This window comes from Phyllobates terribilis, unplaced genomic scaffold (genome assembly GCF_046119375.1).
Source record: "Phyllobates terribilis strain yellow unplaced genomic scaffold, ASM4611937v1 Scaffold_3__8_contigs__length_932513732, whole genome shotgun sequence".
NCBI classification, from domain to species: domain Eukaryota; kingdom Metazoa; phylum Chordata; class Amphibia; order Anura; family Dendrobatidae; genus Phyllobates; species Phyllobates terribilis.
Window position 1 is genome coordinate 422,661,780 of NW_027362763.1, and position 20,053 is coordinate 422,681,832.

Consider the following 20,053-nt stretch of genomic DNA (forward strand, 5'->3'; position numbering starts at 1 on the left):
GTGTGTTATCACACCCGTCGTCCTCAGAGCCAACCTCTTCCTGCCCTGACAAAAAACTAAAGTTGTCGCTCCAATCAGGTATTTGAGTCTCATCATCGTCTTCCTCATTGTCTCCACCAACAGGAGTTACAGTTTGGGAAAGAGGGTCTACATTATGGTTAGAACCTTCTGCATCTGGTCCTGGATCCGACTCATAAAGATTCTGGGCATCAGTGCAGATCATTTCCTCGTCTGGATTCACAGAAGCTCTGGAGCCGACCTCTGATTCCCAGGCTATAGTATGAGTAAACAGCTCTGCAGACTCAACCATCTTTTCTACCCCGTACTCAGACGGGCAGCTGGAGACTTGGGAGCTGTGAGGAAGCAAGTGCGATTGCGGTGACACCTCTGAGGACTGGAGTATTTGTGATGTTGAAGTTGAGGTGGAGGAGAGCCCACTTAAAGGAGCACTTGATATCCGTTGAAGCACCTGCTGTTTTTGTGCCTCATCTGGAATTTGTAGCGATTGGTGTGGCCGTAAGAAAGGGAACTTATCACATTGTCCGCTGAAAGAAGTAGACATCTTAGTTTGGCTGGAAGATGGTCTTTCTTCTGCAGATGTTACTGTTGCTTTAACACCTACCCCACGGACACAACCTTTTTTTCCCTTCCCAACATGCTTATTCCTCTTTCCACCAGCAGCAGGCCTTTTTCCACTCATTTTGTGGGTTAACTAATTCACAACTCTGGAGTTGTTTGCACAAAAAACAATGGATGGGAACCGAGCAGAGCTGAGTGGCCAAACTGTGGTATTAGCCCAAAAGTATTGTCTGGGTTAGATGCAGATAAAAATTATATTGAATTTGCAACCTGGTGGAGGTTAGTATAGATGGACTAATAGAATAAGTCCCACACACTGCTACAAGCCGAAATATTTTTACAGAGCTAGATGCAGAAAAAAATGATATTGCATTTGCAACCTGGTGGAGGTTAGTATAGATGGACTAATATAACAAGTCCCACACACTGCTACAAGCTGAAATATTTTTTCAGAGCTAGATGCAGATAAAAATTATATTGAATTTGCAACCTGGTGGAGGTTAGTATAGATGGACTAATAGAATGATGCTATGCCCAAAAGATTTTACTTCACTAGGTGCAGTAAAAAAATTTGTATTCTATACACAGGTGGTGTAGCTTGCAACACAGATAGGCTTCTCCACTGACTAACACACACTGCAAGAGGACAAAAAGGATTTGCTTTGCTAGATTTAGCCAAATGCTGTGAAAAAAACTTGCACAGCACTGGCACAGACCTGCCTGGCAAAAAGTGATAGGAACTGATGTAACCTAGCCCTCAAAAGGACTGCAATTACAATTAGTCTTTACTCCCAACCTATCTATTTAAGAGCACAGACCCGCATGATAAAAGTGATAGGAACTGATGTAATCTAGCCCTGAAAAGGACTGCAATCACAATTAGTCTTTACTCCCAACCTATCTATTTAAGAGCACAGACCTGCCTGATAAAAGTCGTAGGAAAAGATGCAACCTAGTCCTTAAAAGGACTGCAATCACAACTATTCCCTACTTCCAAGCTATCTGTAGATTTGTGCGAAAATTGGCTTGAAATTAACAAAGTATAGCGCACACAGCAACAGCGGTGCCGTCTAACACGCAGCAACAGGCAGTGAGAAAATTGTGGCGACGGGGAAAATGGCTGGGTCTTAAAGGGCAAGGACATGTGACATACACTGCCAATGACACATGCCCTTGCTTGTGTGAAAAAAAGCAGTTCGCTCCGTGTGTGCGCTGCTGATAGGCTGACAGATTGCACCTCCCCACTATAAATGCGGGAAAGAGAAAAAAAAGGAGATCTTCCTTATTTCTGCAGAGATCCATCCCCTGCCCTCCCCCCGCCCCGCTGTACACTCAAACTGCGTATTAACATTCATTTTCAGCATTACTGAGAAAAAATCCAGTTATGATTTTGGTGCACGAACAGTTATCGAACATAACCTCGAACAGCCGAATTTTTTTCAAATTGTTCATGTTCGCCGAACGGCTCGAACACCGCCCAAAACAGCTTGAATTTGAGATTGGCGAACAGTTCGAGTTGAACACCGCTCATCTCTACTTACTAGTAACCAGAATGCCCAAGTCCTTCTCCTGTTCTGTAGTCCCAAGTATACTCCCATATAATGTGTATGCAGCAATAGGATTACTCTGTCCTAGGTGCATTACTCTACATTTATCTACATTAAACCTCATCTGCCAAGTGTTTGCCCATTCAGTCATCTTATCCAGATCGTTCTGCAGTATCGTAATGTCAAGATCAGATTTTAATATCCTACATAGTTTGGTATCATCAGCAAAGACTGACACTTTACTCACAATCCCATCCCCAAGGTCATTAATAAAAAGGTTAAAAATAATCGGTCCTAGCACAGATCCCAGCGGCATCCCACTGCTGACTATATCCCATTTAGAGAATGTACCATTTATGACGACTCTTTGTTTCCTGTCATTTAGCCAATTCCTTACCCATCTGCATATAGTTTCCCCTAGTCCCTGCTTCTGTAGCTTCAGTATAAGGCTGTTATGTGGTACAGTATCAAATGGCTTTGCAAAGTCTAGATAAATCACATCAGCTGCATTACCAACATCCAGATTTGCACGTACCTCCTCGTAGAAACCCAACATGTTGGTTAGACACGACCTATCTTTCATGAATCCGTGCTGATTATGATTTACTATATTATTTTCTGTGATATTACTCTGCAGGTCATGTCTTATGATGCCCTCAAAAACTTTGCACACTACTGATGTCAGACTTGCCGGATGGTAGTTACCTGGATCCACCTTCTTACCTTTCTTAAATATTGGTACCACATCAGCCATCCTCTAATCTGTGGCACCACCTCTGTTACCAGAGAGTCTAAGAATATGACATACTGCGGTCTGTCAATTACTGAGCTCAATTCCCTCAGTATCCGTGGATGAATGCCATCTTGGCCAGGGGTTTTGTCAATGTTTAATTTGCTCAGACGCAGCCGTAACTCTCTTTGTGTTAAACTAGTTATATCAGCAGGTGATGGTGAACTTTGATTTTTGGCTTGTTGAAAGATCCCTGAAACAAACGGTTTGTTGGTGAACATGGATGAAAAGCGCTCTCAGCCTTTTCTTTGTCCATTATAATTATCTTATTATTGTTTTCAAAGGGGCTGTTTTTTTCTTTTTGGCATTGTTGTATTTATAAAAAATTTTGGGATTTAGTTTAATGTCACTGGCAATTTGTTTCTCTGTACCTAACTTGCTAGCTTGATTTCTTTTTCACATTTCTTATTTACATTCATATGCGAGCTTTTTTTTTAGTTTTCTAGTTTCACACGCTAAAACACTTTTGTACAAAAGTTTTTGTTTTTGTATCGCCATATTATAAGAGTTATAACTTTTTTATTTTTCTCCCGAAAGAGCTGTGTTTGTGCATGTTTTTGTACAATTAGTTGTATTTTTTTTTGGCTAGCTTTTTAGACTACATAGCTTTTTTGATCACTTTTCTTTGGGCGTAAACAAAAGTGTAAACAAAAAACAGCAATTCATTAACTGTTTTTATTTTTTATGTTTTTTACTTCATTCATTGTGCATTAAAAGTGCTAAGAAAACTTTATTCTTTTGGTCAGTACGATCACAGTGATACTACATTTGAAAACATGGGCCAGCACACCTTTTGGTATGTGTAATATGTAGGGGCACATTCACACTGTGGCCATGAATAGACAAATATAACCTAGAATAAAAACAATGAATTGACCCCCTGCGGTAAGTAAATAAATAACAGTAACACATGTAAAAAACAAACTCTACTTGGTTGCCAGTTTTCGCAATCAAAAAAGCATAAAAGTCATCCCACCATAACAAGGTTATCCAATCAGGTTGATCCCTAACTCTAGTAACTCACCTCACTATGTGCCAAAAGGCCTCAAAATAGATGGAGCAGAGAAGGACCTGGGCCTGACTGTGTTTTATACCTGCCCATTGAAAGCTGGATATATAAGGTGCACAGCACAAGATGTGGGAGGCATTCCCCAAAATATAAAATGTACGAAGAACTAAAGCTAAACTGAAAATATGGGTCAGAACTCCTGTTGATACAAGTGTACTATGTAGGTTCACATTCATACTGTGACCATTAACAGACAAAACCTAGAATAAAAACAATAAATATATACCCTATAGTAAGTAAATAAAGAATAGTAACACATCTAAGAAAGTCTTAGTTACTTACCGATAACAGGATTTTTCGGAACCCATGACAGCACCACGAGAGAGGGTATCCGCCAACCAGGGACAGGAAACCTACAGGCTTAAAAGGGAGGCACCTGTCCTCCACCTCAGTTTGGTTTACAGAGCATGAGAGGACTGCCAAGGTTAGTACAACAACAATCCAATTCACAACAATGTGCATATCCATAAAAAAATTTCCATTTTTTTTTTACCTTTATAAGCGTGAGATATGATATACCTAAAGGAGTGCTCTCACAAACGTGAAGGGAGGGAATATAAAGGTGCTGTCAGGGGTTACGAAAAATCCCGTTACCAGTAAGTAACTAAGACTTTATTCATTCACCCATGACATGACCACGAGAGAATTACAGAGAGTAAATTTCTAGGGAGGGACCACAGCCTGGAGCACACTTCTCCCAAAGGTGAGATCGGTAGAGACACCCATATCTAACCTATAGTGCTTGTAAATAGTAGAGGGAGAGGACCAGGTAGCAGCCTTACATATCTCCTCCATGGAAATATCCGTCTTCTCTGCCCAGGAGGTCGCCACTGCCAGAGTAGAATGGGCTCTTAGGCCTTCTTGTACCTCCTCACCGGTTGACTAATAGGCAAGAGCGATGGCGTCCCTTATCCACCTGACAATAGTGGATTTTAGGCCCTATACCCTTTACTAACCCCCTGGTAACATAAGAAAAGGGACCTATCTTTTCTGTAACCCTCCGAGATTGCAAGATATTTTATTACGCATCTCCTAACATCCAATGTGTGTAATTTTTCTGTTTTTTAGGGTTTGTACAGAAGGAAGGTAAAACTATCTCTTGGGTTCTGTGAAAATGAGTTGACACTTTATTAAGATACAAAGAGCAAACAACACGGAGTCTTTTTTAATTTTTCTATGAAGATAAATTCAACCTTATTAATACATATAATTAATTTAGTACAAAAATTATAAAAATAGACAAGATGTGAGCAGGAGGGGAATGGAAAATAGCAGCAAGAGGCGCAAACAATGACAAGGGAAAAAGTAACAGCACCTGGGAAAATTTAAATTAAAAGGTGTCCATGTGCACAAGCCTCCATAAAGCTACAATGCCTGAAACAGCTGAGAGGATAAAAAGTCAATATGTGTATATTGAAATGTAATAGGCTGCACAGGCAGTAGCGATATAGTCAGGGTTAGTGCCCTCAAAAACAATAGGAGCATGAACACACAAACATTGTGAGCCTCGGTACTGCTTACCCCTTGTCAGTGATGCGCCTCCAAAGAGTGGTAAAGTTGGTACTGGCTTCCCGATGCGCGTTTCGCGTGGAGTACCAAACAGCTTTCTCAAGGGAAGATGAATTGATTGCGTGACAGGACCTTAAAGTACCTAGGTCACCGGTCACGTGGTGCACCACGTGATCGGGAACCAGCCAATAGGATTGCGTGTACGGCGCACGCGCACGGAGCAGAGCAGTCCCAGCACAAGACACCCGGCAGTCACATCCGAGAGCGCGCAGCAAAGGGCTGCGCAGTCACGGACGAGAAGAACGCCGGACGCCCAGGCCAGGAAACTGAATGCGCCGGGCGCATGCGCACAGCAAACCAAGGCAAGTAAATATAACACACTGCCATGGTAACATCTGACAAAGGGCATAAACAAAAAGAAAAGGAGGCATAACAAAAAGATGAACTGTATAGTGGAAGGTGAGTCCAATCTGAATTGTAGCAAACTTGTAAGGACCAGCCTGAACATCAAAAAATAAAGAAAATAGACAAATATAATTAGTAAATAAAGAAAGCAAAACAAAAAGCCAGTTGTACACAGAGACCATGGGAACACGCAGGCAATATATAAAATTTACTGCAAGAACAACACTAGAAGGTTAAAAGTTGATAAAAAACAAGAAACAAAATACAGAAAAAAGAATAAAAAAGAAGAATACAGGAGAGCAAGCACACGTGGATGGAACCTATTATAAATATGGGGCAAAGCTAAGTGTTTCATTCAAACCCCTAGGGGACATAGTGTCCAAAGTCTCTATCCATTTGGTTTCCCGCTGTGCTAAAATACGTTTAACATTACCCCCCCTCGCCCCCAAACGTACCATGTCAATAGCACGGATGGAGAGTGAAGACGCATCACAATTGTGGAATTGCCAGAAGTGGCATCGCTCCCGGATGTGACCGCCGAGTGTCTTGTGCTGGGACTGCTCTGCTCCATGCGCGTGCTCCGTCCACGCAATCCTATTGGCTGGTTCCCGATCACGTGGTGCACCACGTGACCGGTGACCTAGGTACTTTAAGGTCTTGTCACGCAATCAATTCATCTTCCCTTGAGAAAGCTGTTTGGTACTCCACGCGAAACGCGCGTCGGGAAGCCAGTACCAACTTTACCACTCTTTGGAGGCGCATCACTGACAAGGGGTAAGCAGTACCGAGGCTCACAATGTTTGTGTGTTCATGCTCCTATTGTTTTTGAGGGCACTAACCCTGACTATATTGCTACTGCCTGTGCAGCCTATTACATTGCAATATACACATATTGACTGTTTATCCTCTCAGCTGTTTCAGGCATTGTAGCTTTATGGAGGCTTGTGCACACGGACACCTTTTAATTTAAATTTTCCCAGGTGCTGTTACTTTTTCCCTTGTCATTGTTTGCGCCTCTTGCTGCTATTTTCCATTCCCCTCCTGCTCACATCTTGTCTATTTTTATAATTTTTGTACTAAATTAATTATATGTATTAATAAAGTTGAATTTATCTTCATAGAAAAATTAAAAAAGACTCCGTGTTGTTCGCTCTTTGTAACTGCTTTGTGGAGTTATCTGTTTGTATTGGTGCGCAGTTGGTCCAGACGGATTCATGTGCCCACAAGCAATATGTTTTTGGGATTGTTTGTTAGAACTTTATTAAGATAGGCTGGGTCTGGTTTGAAGATTATTTTATCCTCTAATATTTGAGTGAAGGGGGGGGGGTGTGTGGATAGTGCTTGGATATCGCCTACTCTTCTGGCTGAGGTTAATGTGACAATAAGTGATGTTTTAAGGGAGATAATTTTTAGGGATGCTAACTCTAAAGGTTCAAAAAGTGAGTTGGTCAGTGCATTTATGACCAAGTTTAAGTCCCAAGGTGCCAGCTTAGGTTTTACAACAAGCCTGAATCTAAATGATGCTTCAAAAAATCGTGAGATCCAGTAGTTTCCTGCTAGATCACAGGAAAACAAGGTGTCTAATGCTGAGACCTGAACCTTCAGTGTACTAGTAGCCTACCCCAATTCCAGGTCTTTTTGAAGGAATTCTAAAATCTTTCCTATAGATGCCCCCTCTTCTACTTTGGCACCTGAGAAAGATAGAGATTTTTGTCAGGTTCTAGTGTGGCGCCTCTGCGGGTTCAGTCGCCACAGAGGTACTGCATCTCACCCAGAGGTGTGGTACCCCACTCTCAGGTAAGGAGGGAGTACTACCCGGGACCCAAACACCCACATCTAACACTACACCACTCCAGACCAGCAAGAGGGGCAAGATGCACTTATCCACTGCTGAGCCCTGTCCCTGGTTGGAAGGGGGGAACCAAGAGAGAGGGAACCATGTAGTGGGTGTGGGTGTAGGAAGTAGATCAGGGGAGCACCGTCAAGAAGAGTATAAGAAGAGGGGGAACCACCTAGAAGGAGTTGAGTCGTATGAGTACAGAGGAGTAACAGTAGGGAGAGGGAGCTCAGAAGGAACTCCGCTCAGGAGAGAGGAGAGCGGGCCTGGTAAGAGAGGCCCAGGATAGAGAGGACGGGAGCAGAGGGAAGGCTCCAGAATCAGAGGGGATCCAAGAGGTACGGTGAGTGCAGGAAGCCACCCGTGCACCCGAATCTACACGGACGTGGAGGGATCAGGCCGCAGAGGGGACCGGCCCCTAAACTAGTGGAGAACAATCAGGCTCAGCTAGATAACCGGAGGCAGCTGTATTTGCAAGGTGCAGCAGCCAACCACCACAATTACATCGCCGAAAAGGTGGCCGCTTAAGGTCCAGGGGATTGCAAGTTGCCTGACGAGACCCGAGGCTACCAGCTTGGGACACTGATTGTGAGGAGCAGGTCAGGAGGGCGAGAGCCAGCGCAGGGAAGACGACCGGGAAAGGAACATAGAACGGGGTCCCGTTTAAGTACTCCTGAGAGACTTGAGAGTTGCTGAACCCCTTCCCTGGTGAATACAGGACGACGTGGGAGGTTACACACTGGCCCTTGGTAACCTGGAGTCTTGAACAACCGTGAGTAAAATCTGAAGACTGCACCCCAACCCCACTGTGTCCTGGAATTATTGCTGCGCCATCACCAGCCCTGCACTACACAGCACCAACAACATCTACCTCATAAAACCCCTATATCCTGCCCTGGAGTTAAGCTCTGCCTGTGGAGAGCTGAACCAGCTCTGCTGCGCCACCATCAGCTCCAGAGGAGCTGCACCGCAGCGGCGGCCCCATATAGCCGCATACCACAGGTGGTGTCACAAACATTATCTCTAAAAAACTTTATTCCCCTTTTCTTTTCCCCTTTTATTGACCACCCTGGGTCACGGACCGGGTCACTGCCACTTGCCACTATGACATCCCCCAGCATCGACCGGCCCGGCTACCGAGTACCCCATGGCCCAGGGGGTGCGTCAATAGCACGTATACGTGTGGTAACCGGCTTCCTACCACAAAAGAGTTTCTATTTGGTTGGATGAAAACCCCTTTCTCTTTAATAATGCCCTTTCAAATTCCATGCCGTCAGATGTAATCCCGCAGCTGGAGTGTGGACAATCGGCCCCTGAGAGAGGAGATCTGGGATCTCTGGCAGAACCCATTGGTCTGTCACTAACATTTCCGTCAGACAGGCAAACCAGGGCCTCTTGGGCCAGAAGGATGCTATGAGCAATATTCGTGCTCTGTCTGCCCTGACTTTCCTTATGACAGCTGGAGGCAGGGATAAAGGGGGAAAGGCATAAGCCAGACTGAACGTCCATGGAATCAGAAGAGAATCCACAACCAGGGTATCTTCCCTGGGTTTCAGGGAGCAGAATTCTCTTACTCTTTGATTTTGTCTGGTGGCAAATAGGTCCACCACTGGAAGACCCCACATCTAGGTCATCCGAAAAAAGAGTTGTTGATTCAATACCAATTCTTCCTCCCTTAAAGTACTGCGACTCAGGAAATCTGCCTTGGTGTTTTCGCTTCCTTTTATATGTACGGCAATAAGGGACAGTAGATGTGTTTCTGCCTTCTGAAACAGCTTGTCTACCACTGTCATTAGAGATTTTGATTGGGTACCCCCTTGGTGGTTTATATAAGCCATTGCTACACAGTTGTCCGAGAACACCCTGATGTCCAGGCCCTGCAAGGAAACAAGAAATTTGTTTACTGCTTTATCAATTGCCAATAATTCTTTGGCATTAGAGGAGAATTTTTTCTCTTCTTCTGACCAAACCACCTGGACCTGTTCTTCTCCTAGATGGGCTCCCCAACCCGATGCAATTGTCCTCCAGCTTACGATCAGCTGATGGTCATGTGACCATCAGCTGATCTGTGACGTCACCGATCAGCTGATGGTCACGAGACCGCTTAGCTGATCTGTGACATCAGTGCAGGTCCTGGAAGAACAGTATACTGCGGGGAGGGAGCCGCGTTTTTGCTGCAAATTTGTGCCCATTGACTTTAATTGAAACGCAGCAAATCCACATATACCTGTGGGTTTGCTGCATTTCAATGAACCTCAATGGGCGCAAATTCGCTGCGGGATCATGGTAAAAATCGTCCTGATGTGTTTTTTAACGCAATGCAAATCCAGAGCGGAAATTTCCGCATCATGTGCACAGCACTTCCGGATCAGCATTGCTATGCATGGCAGACCTATTAACAAGCGTTTTTGCAACGTTTCTGCAGTGGGAAAACCGCCGCAAAAACGCATCAAAAATGCATCGTGTGAACTTAGCCTAAGGGCTGCAAAGTTGTGAGACAGGCTCTTCTGTGACCCTACTGAAAATCAAGGTTTGTTTTTCTTTAATAAATATCAACGTTGGCCTGTGACTTTGTCCAAGTTTTTAATTTTGTCCCTGTGTGTATTTGAGTTTGACATCCCTGCTCTAGAGTAATCCGTTTGTATCAAAGGGACAGTATACATTGTATGACACCCAATAGACTATGGGTGTCAATGTTTTTCTGATTGTAATTATTGAAGATTTATACGGCATTATCTGACCATTGCCAGTTCTGCTTCCTTTCCTTATTTATTGTAACCAATATCGATTATCCGCATATATGGTGGTATAAACCAGTATATTGGACTACTCTGAGTATGTCCTTGTACTTGGTTAAAACCACCCTCTTTTAAATTTTGTACATTTTGTGGCCATATTTGAGTATATCTAGTAAAAGGTATATTTTAATTATCCTCACTTGTGTTTCTGTGACTTATTAGGATGTCAGGAAGGGGTTAAAAGATTAAAAAACTAAAAATTTAAATCAGTTTGCTTTTTCATATGCAAAAAATTGGTATTTAGTATTGCCATATCCATAAAAGTCGAGAAAATCAAAATATGCAATTATTTAACCCATACATTTATTGCTACAAAAAAAAATAAATCTAAATGACAGAATTATCATTTTGTGTTACCATATCGCTTCAAAAAATGCAGAAAATAGCAAAATATCAAACAGTTATATTATTCAAAAATGATACAAATAAAAACTATAGCTTGCCACTAGTGTTGAGCCACCCCCGTAGTGTTCGAGTTCGGTTCGTCGAACACCCGTGTGTTCGCCGAACTGTTCGTCGAACTGTTCGTCGAACACCTTCGAACACCGTTAAAACCAATGGCAGGCAAACAAAAACACATAGAAACACATAGAAAACACCTTCAAAGGTGTCCAAAAGCTGACAAACTGCTCAGAAGACACAACTAACACATGGAAAAGTGACAAGTACATATAGTCACTAGTGGAGGCAGGAAACGACCCTCAGCTAGAAACCGGAGGCTCTGACATTTTATGTGGCGCAGCCCCTCGCTACACCCGCTAGGAAGGTGTGGCACCCCAGGGGTCTGGTCTCCACAGTAATAGCAATGTTATGTCTGAGAGCAGGTGGGAGGTCTCTTGGTCAGGAATCCTATGCATGCCACACCTCCTGCCCAGTCCTGGGAGGGGAAGGACTTCCCCTATATAAAGCTGGGGCTGAGGCAGGGTTAGTGAGAAGAGTAGAGAGAAGAAGAGGAGCAGCATAGGAAAGAAAGATCAGGAGCTCTGTGGGAGCAGTGCTAAAAGGAATCAGGGGCTGGCAGCTGAAGAGCTCGCCCTGATTGAAGAGTTACCACCGGACCCGGAGTCCGAGGCTGTGGGGATTAACCCAGACCCAGCAGCAGAAACCGCCCGGCAGGGGATTTCAGGTCCTCTGGCCAAGAAACCCGAAGGCACGGTCACACGCGTGGGACCAGCACCGCCGTCGTGGAGCGGAAGCCACTAGAAGGCCCCGAGTCACCGGCCATACGGGTGAGCACCACACGGTACACTCAGGGACGTGGGCTACCTTTACCCGCCTCTAGCAAGGAAGCCAGAAGAGTACAATTAGTTGGGGAGGCCTACAACTCCGCCTGGCCAAGGGGGATCCCATCTGCTCAAGGATTGACCAGGCCCCGACCGCTAGCCAGTACTCCGGGAGGGTCTATCTTGGTCACCAGTAAAGACCCTGAACTACACCGCATCGTCTCTGAGTGGTTCCTGCTACCCCCATCATCCACGTCGGCTGCCCTGAGGCCATACCCCTCCCGTTGGGGGTTATACCATCCACGCTGCACCATCCTTCCACCGGCCTCAGCGGTCTGCCCTGCAGCGGCAGCTCCATAGCTGCATTCAACGGGTGGCGTAGTCGTCCTACATCTACTGCTAATATACTGCCACTCAGCTTGACTCCCTGGGCACGGACCGGGTCACCGCCACGAGACTACTACCCCTATCAGATCCGGCTCCGGGTAGGCTCCCGCGTGCGCAACGCTACTCAGCACAGGCCCAGGGGCGCGTCAAAGGCACCACATAGGGTCAGGGAAACTGGCGCCAAGTTTACCAAGAGGAGGCCCGAGGCAGCCGGACAGAAGGGTTGGTAAGAAAGGCCAGACAAAGGACACACAAAGGGGGTCCTGTGAAGTGCTCCAAAGTTATCTGGGAGTTGTCTGAGCCCCTCACCTGGTGAGCACAGTACGACGTGGGCAGCCGTTACTTGCAGACGTGGTCTGGATAATAAGAACTGTGAGTAAAGGCCCTGGACTGCATCACTGACTCCGTGTCGTTACTGCTGCTGCCCTGCACCATCACCCCCATCCTCCGCATACACTGCCCTGACGCTCTGCTGCACCCACAACACCAGCCTCAGCGGTCTGCCCTGCAGCGGCGGTTCACTCTGACCGCAATCCACAGGTGGCATAGTCGGACATTTAAACATCAAAACCACATAAATAGTTCCGCCACTGGTTTGACCACCCTGAGCCACGGAACCGGGTCGCCGCCACGAAGACTAAAACCACCAGCATCCACCAAAAAGGGTCCGGCTCCGGCTGTCCCAAGGCCCAGGGGGTGCATCAGAACATTTTCATCACCTTTCACAATCACCAATGGGACAAGGCAGGGATGTCCTCTGTCCCCTCTCTTATACATCCTAGTGACGGAGCACCTGCTCTCATCAATTCGCCATAACCCCAATATTAGGTGGATTGAGGTGGGAGGCACCGAGTACAAGTGCTCTCTATTTGCTGATGATGTCCTAGTATATATCACTCAATCACATATATCCATCCATGCTGTTATGGCTGAAATAGATCACTTTGTTACATGGTCAAATTTTAAAATCAATGCAGCGAAGTCTGAGGCCCTCGATGTCTCCCTCCCCAAATCCATATAGGATTCCATCCAGTCCAACTTTCCCTTTGCCTGGCCCTCACAGGGTATCAAATACTTAGGAATTCCTATTCATAGAGACCTCTTCCATCTATGTTATCTTAATTTTGGGCCCTTTATTGAACAACTCCATACAGACCACGGTTGGCAAGTTAGAACTGTAAGATTCACTACGTGAACCACTGGTGTTTTGTGGAAAAGCACATGTACACTGTGTTCCAAATTATTATGCAAAAAGTGTTTAGGAGTGATAAGGGAAGAATTTGTTTGTTTGTCAGTTAAACTCATTGATGGTGATGTGTGTCAGGGCTCTTTATATCACTGTAAGCAATTGCAGACACCTGTGCTAATTAGTTTGGCAGGTGTGTCCAATGAAAGGCAAGACTACTTAAGAAGGCTGTCTCACATTATTAAGCAGCCTACATTTTCTGCCAAAATGGGAAAGAAAAAGGATGTGTCGGCTGCTGAGAAGCAACAAATTGTGGAGTGTTTAGGTCAAGGCATGACTACAATCAACATTGTGCGATGATCAGGATGAAGTGTCTTGGCAATCAAGAAGTATGTAGCTGATTCACAGTACACACGTGTGCGTGCTGATAAGGGCAAATTGAGGACTCTTTCCTACAGGCAATTACATCAGGTTAAAAGAGCAGCGGCAAAAAAGCCTTGTCATAGCAGCAGACAAGTTTTTGAAGCTGCTGGTGCCTCCAACGTCCCCCGAACAACAAGATGCAGGGTCCTTCAGAGGTTTGCAGCTGTGCATACACCATCCTGTCGACCTCCTCTATCCACTTCACACAAGCAGAAACGGCTCCAGTGGGCTAAACATTACATGAAGACTGATTTCAAAACTGTTTTGTTCACGGATGAGTGCCGTGCAGCGCTCGATGGTCCAGATGGATGGAGTGGAGGATGGCTGGTTGATGGACACCCCACGCAAACACGGCTACAGCGCCAACAAGGAGGAGGTGGAGTAATGTTTTGGGCTGGAATCATGGGGAGAGAGATTGTCGGCCCCTTTAGGATCCCTGAAGGCGCTAAAGATGAACTCCATAATGTATGTGGATTTTCTCAAACAGCACTTCCTGCCATGGTTCAAGAAGAAGAACCGTGTATTTCACAGCAAGATCATTTTTTTGCATGATAATGCACCATCTCATGCTGCACATAAAACATCTGCATCTCTGGCTGATATGAGCATAAAAGGGGACAAACTTATGGTGTGACCCCCATGCTCCCCTGACCTCTACCCCATTCAGAACCTCTGGAGCATCATGAAAAGGAGTGTCTATGATGGCGGGAGGCAGTTCACATCTAAGCAACACCTCTGGGAGGGTATTCTGTCCTCATGCAAAACAATTGAAGCAGAAACCATCCAAAACCTGACAAATTCAATGGACGAGAGAGTTCAGAAGCTCCTTTCGAACAAGGGGTCCTATGTGAAAATGTAACATCACCTAGAATAAAGTTTTGAGTTGAAAACTGTTTGATTTCAGTTTCTAATAACCTGCTAATGCTTATAATTTCAAAAATGACAATTTTTTTGGTCTTTATTAAAATGAAAAGGTTGATCGAAAAGTTTGGGGGATCTAAGAGTGTGGCAACCCAGTAGTCATGATTACTTCGAATTCTGACAATATGAGGGTCATGTTGCAGGTAGTGCAGCAAGACACTTATGTGTCTTGCGCATCTCGGAGCCCCAAAATTATTTTCCGGGCTAGATGCAGCTAAAAATTATTATTAATTTTAAATCTGGTGGAGCTTAGTATAGATGGCCTAATAGGATCAGTGCTGCACACTGCTACAAAGCCCAAATTATTTTCCAGCCAAGATACAGATAAACATGATTAGTAATTTGAAAGCTTAAAACGGTTGGTAGGGTGATTTTAACCAATCATCAAGCTTTTACTCTCCCCAGGATGACACAGGGGTAGAAAAGTCGTTTCGGATCCATGATTTGTTCATCTTTATGAACGTGAGTCTGTCTACATTATCAGTGGAGAGCCGCGTGCGCTTATCTGTCAGCACACCACCAGCAGCGCTGAACAAACGTTCAGACAGAACGCTGGCTGCGGGGCATGACAAGATCTCCAAGGCGTAAGTGGCTAGCTCCGGCCATTTATCCAGATTGGAAGCCCAAAAAGAGCAAGGGTCCAGTGACACAGTCATGGCTTCAATGTTTACTTGGAGATACTCCTGTACCATCTTCTCTAGGCGTTGACTATGTGTCAGACTTCTTGTCTCCTGTGGCCTTGCAAAGGATGGGCTAAAAAAGTGGTGAAATGATTCCGCAAAATTGATGTTACCAGCAGATACTGTGGTTCTGTTACGGTTTGAGTGCTGAACACTTGACGGTCCCACGGTTGGCAAGTTGGAATTGTGAGATTCACTACGTGCACCACTGGTGTTTTGTGGAAAAGCACATGTAAGATTCTGCAACAGTCTCTGCTGATACTCCTGCATGCGTGCATCCCTTTCTATGGCAGGAATAATTTCTGCAAATTTACTTTTGTACCGGGGATCTAACAGTGTGGCAACCCAGTAGTCAGGATTATTTCTAATTCTCACAATTCGAGGGTCATGTTGCAGGTAGTGCAGCAAGAAGGCACTCATGTGTGTTGCGCATCCAGGAGCACCAAGTCCCTGTTGTGTTGGTGGCGAGGTAACAATCATGCTTCCTTCCTCTGTCCTCTCCCCCCAACCTCGCACAACAGAAATGTGATCAAGGTCTCCCTCATCTGATGAGTCTTCCATCAGTTCGTCCTCCACTTCTTCCTGGGCTCCTGCACCTTCCTCACTATTTTGGCTGCTACCATGTGCCCTGGTAAAACCATCTCCCCCACCCTCACATGCCTGCCGCCTTGGTGCTGCCGACCGTCTGGACCTTGCAGATGTTAGCCCTTCCGCATATGACGCGCCCCTGGGAATGTGTCGCGCTGCGTTGCGCACGCGGGAGCCTACCCGGAGCCGGATCAGTGGAGGGTTGTAGTCTCGTGGCGGTGACCCGGTCCGTGCCCAGGGAGTCAAACTAGACGGCAGTCTATTAGTAGTAAATAGTTGAGGACTACGCCACCCGTTGAGTGCAGCCAGGGAGCTGCTGCTGCAGGGCAGACCGCTGAGGCCGGTGGTAGGATTGTGCAGCGTGATAGTATAACCCCCAACGGGAGGGGTATGGCCTCAGGGCAGCCGACGTGGATGATGGGGGTAGCAGGAACCACTCAGAGACGGTACGGTGTAGTTCAGGGTCTTTACTGGTAACAACGACAGACCCTCCCGGAGTACTTGCTAGCAAACGGGGCCTGGTCAGTCTTTGAGCAGATGGGATCTCCCCTGGCCAGGCGTAGTTGTAGGCCTCCCAAACTGACTGTACTCTTCTGGCTACCTTGCTAGAAGCTGATGTAAGTAGCCCACGTCCCTGAGTGTACCGTGTGGTGCTCACCCGTATGGCCGGTGACTCGGGGCCTTCTAATGGCTTCCGCTCCACGATGGCGGTGCTGGTCCCACGCGTGTGACCGTGCCTTCGGGCTTCTGGGCCAGAGGACCTGAAATCCCCTGCCTGACGGATTCTGCTGCTGGGTAGGAGTTAGTCCCCACAGCCTCGGACTCCGGGTCCGGTAAAGAATCTTCTTAGTCAGGGCGAACTCTGCAGCTGCCAGCCCCTGACTCCTTGTAACTCTGCTGTTTCCTATGCTGCTTCTTGTCTCCACTCTCCTTGTCTGACTCACCCTGCCTCAGCCCCGGGTTTATACAGGGGAAGTTCTTCCCCTCCCAAGACTGGGCAGGAGGTGTGGCATGCACAGGATCCCTGACCAAAGGACCTCCCACCTGCTCTCAGACATAACATTACATTACTGTGGAAAACCAGACCCCTGGGGTGCCACATTCCCCCCTAGTGAAATTTAGTACTCCGGGACTAAACACATTTAGAAAAACATAACAAAGTATAACAATAACAATACTATAAGAAAAACACATAAGATGGTTACGGCGTGTCCGCAACCGGATGCAGTCTTTGAAGAAAAGCAAAGGTGTCCATTTCACCAACACAGGGAGACGTAACCAGGTAGGGGTCTGTCCTACCCCGAGTCCTTAACAGTCTCTAGTCCATCCTGGGTTACGCTCCAACTATATACAAGGATTCCCGGTAAATCCACCAAGGTTTCCTAAAAACAACTGGAAACACAAAATTATACACAAGCAACAATACACAGATAAACATAAATAAAACTATTTTTACACTTCAAATTCTCCAGCGTGCGGGTAACTGGCCTCTAGGGGCCCTAGTGGACCTACGGAGCTGACTGTCTGGCCCCGAACTACAGGGTGTAGGAGCTGTCAAGGGTAAACTGGGCAACTGTCTACCGGCTCTTTGTCTCACTAGGGGTATGGCAGGCTCACTATAAGCAGAGGGTTGATCCTCCTGTTCTGCTTGTGTGGAGTCTTCTGCCTCCTGGACCGGCTGTTCTTCCAGCTCTACCTGTTGCTCCGTAGGTGCTTGGGATGCTGGTTGGAGGAAGGTGAGTACGGGTACCACAACTGCACCATTGACTTGAGTCCAAGACCGAGGGAAGTCCCCGAGCACGGTACTAACCATATCATCCCTTTCTCCCACGGGTCGATGGTCTTCTTGTTCCTCTTCAGGGTTCCTCAGTTGTTCGGGACACTTCTTCAGGTGGTCCCGGGACACAATGGCTGTGGTTTCCCCTCCGTCTTTACTGATGGTACAGACCTTCGGGTTCTCGTGGCTTGAGGGCAGTACGGTGTACGGGTCCTTCTCCCACTGGTCATCCAACTTGTGGAGCCGTCTTTTCCTCTTCAAGACCTGCTCTCCGGGTACCAGGGGAACAGCGGGAGCATACTGGTTGTAAGTCTTCTCTTGTCTTTCCCTAGCCTGACAGAGACTTCGCTCCACGCTCTCTTGTACTCTCCGGTACTGCTGCTGCCTCTCTGTGTCCCAGTCTGTTTCTGGTGAAGTGTCCTCAGGTGTCAGGACTCCCATTTCCAGGTCAACAGGTAACTTACCAGGTCTCACCCTCATTAGGTAAGCCGGGGTACAGTTGGTGGAACCTACCGGGATGTGGTTGTATAGGTCCACCAGATCGGGCAACTTCTCAGGCCACAGACTGCGTTCTTCCAGGGGCAATGTTTTTAGAAGATCCATTACCACCTGGTTCATTTTTTCACAAAGTCCATTAGTTTGCGGATGGTAGGGTGTCGTCCTTATCTTCCGGCAGCCATACAGATTGCAGAATTCCTGGAAGACCTCCGCTTCAAAGGCAGGTCCCTGGTCCGTCAGCACTTGGTCCGGGTACCCGTGTGGACGGCAGAAGTGCTGCTGGAAGGCTCTAGCTGCTGTTTGAGCCGTTAAGTCCTTGACGGGGACGACAACCAAGAACCGGGAGTAATGATCCACGATGGTTAACGCGTAGACGTAGCCACTTCTGCTTGGGGTCAGTTTTACATGATCCAAGGCTACCAGTTCCAACGGTTGCCGGGTGACGATGGACTGCAGGGGAGTCTTCTGGCTGGCCCGGTCCTTCCTTCTCAGATTGCACGGGCCACAGTCTCTGCACCACTTCTCGATGGTTCCCCTCATGCCTACCCAGTGGAACCGCTCGCGCAGCAGGAACTCCAGCTTTTTCCACCCGAAGTGTCCAGCTCCGTCGTGGTATGCCTCCATCACCATGGCTGCGTCTCTTCGTGGCACCACTACTTGCCAGAGTAGTTCATGCGTCCGGGAGTTGACCATTCTGCGGCACAACTTCCCCTTGTAAAGGAATAGTCGACTCTTCTCCGCCCATAGTTATTTGGCTTCCTCCGGAGCGTCTGGTTCAAGGCGAGCCTCCGGCCGAGTCAGCATCTCCTTCACTAGTCGGACGGCAGGGTCGCTGTCTTGCGTTTCCGCCCAGTTGTAGTGGGGTAAAGGGTTCAACGTAGCAGCCTGCTTACCCCTTACCCGGTGGGAATACTGGATAGTCCCATGACGGTGGAACGCAGGGAGTTCAACTTCTTCCAGTCCCTCCGGATCTTCTCCTTCGTCCGGCAGGTTGGGCATCCTGGACAGGGCATCCGCGTTAGTATTGGAGCGTCCTGCCCGGTATTTGATTGTGAACTCGTAGTTGGACAGACGGGCCATCCACCTCTGCTCCAGGGCACCGAGTCTTGCCGTGTCCAGGTGTATCAACGGGTTGTTATCCGTGTATACGGTGAACCGGGAAGAAGCGAGGTAATGCCTAAAGCGCTCGGTGACTGCCCATACCACGGCCAGGAACTCTAACTTAAATGAGCTGTAATTCTCGGGGTTCCTTTCGGTGGGTCGCAGTTTTCGGCTGGCATAGGAGATTACTCGTTCTCTCCCCTGCTGAATCTGGGACAGTACGGCTCCTAGCCCGATGTTACTGGCGTCGGTGTAGAGGATGAAGGGCTGGCTATAGTCCGGGTACGCCAAGATTTCATCCCCCGTGAGGGCCATCTTCAGCTGGCGGAAGGACTCTTCTTCTAGCTCTTCCCATTTGAAGGGCGGCTTCTGGTTCTTGGCCTTCCGGGACTGGCCTATCAGGAGGTCCTGCATAGGCGCTGCCTTTTTGGTGAAACCGGGAATAAACCTTCGGTAGTAGCCTACCAACCCTAGGAACTGCCGCACTTCTTTTACGCTGGAGGGGCTTGGCCATCCCTTAATTGCGGTGATCTTATCGGGGTCGGGAGCCACTCCGTCAGCGCTCACCACGTGTCCCAGGTATTGCACCTTTGGTTTCAGGAGGTGACACTTGGAGGGTTTCACCTTTAGGCCGTAACTCGCCAGAGCTTCGAACACCTCCGCCAGGTGTTTCAGGTGGTCCTCATAAGTTTTGGAGTATACGATGACATCGTCCAGGTACAACAGGACCGTCTC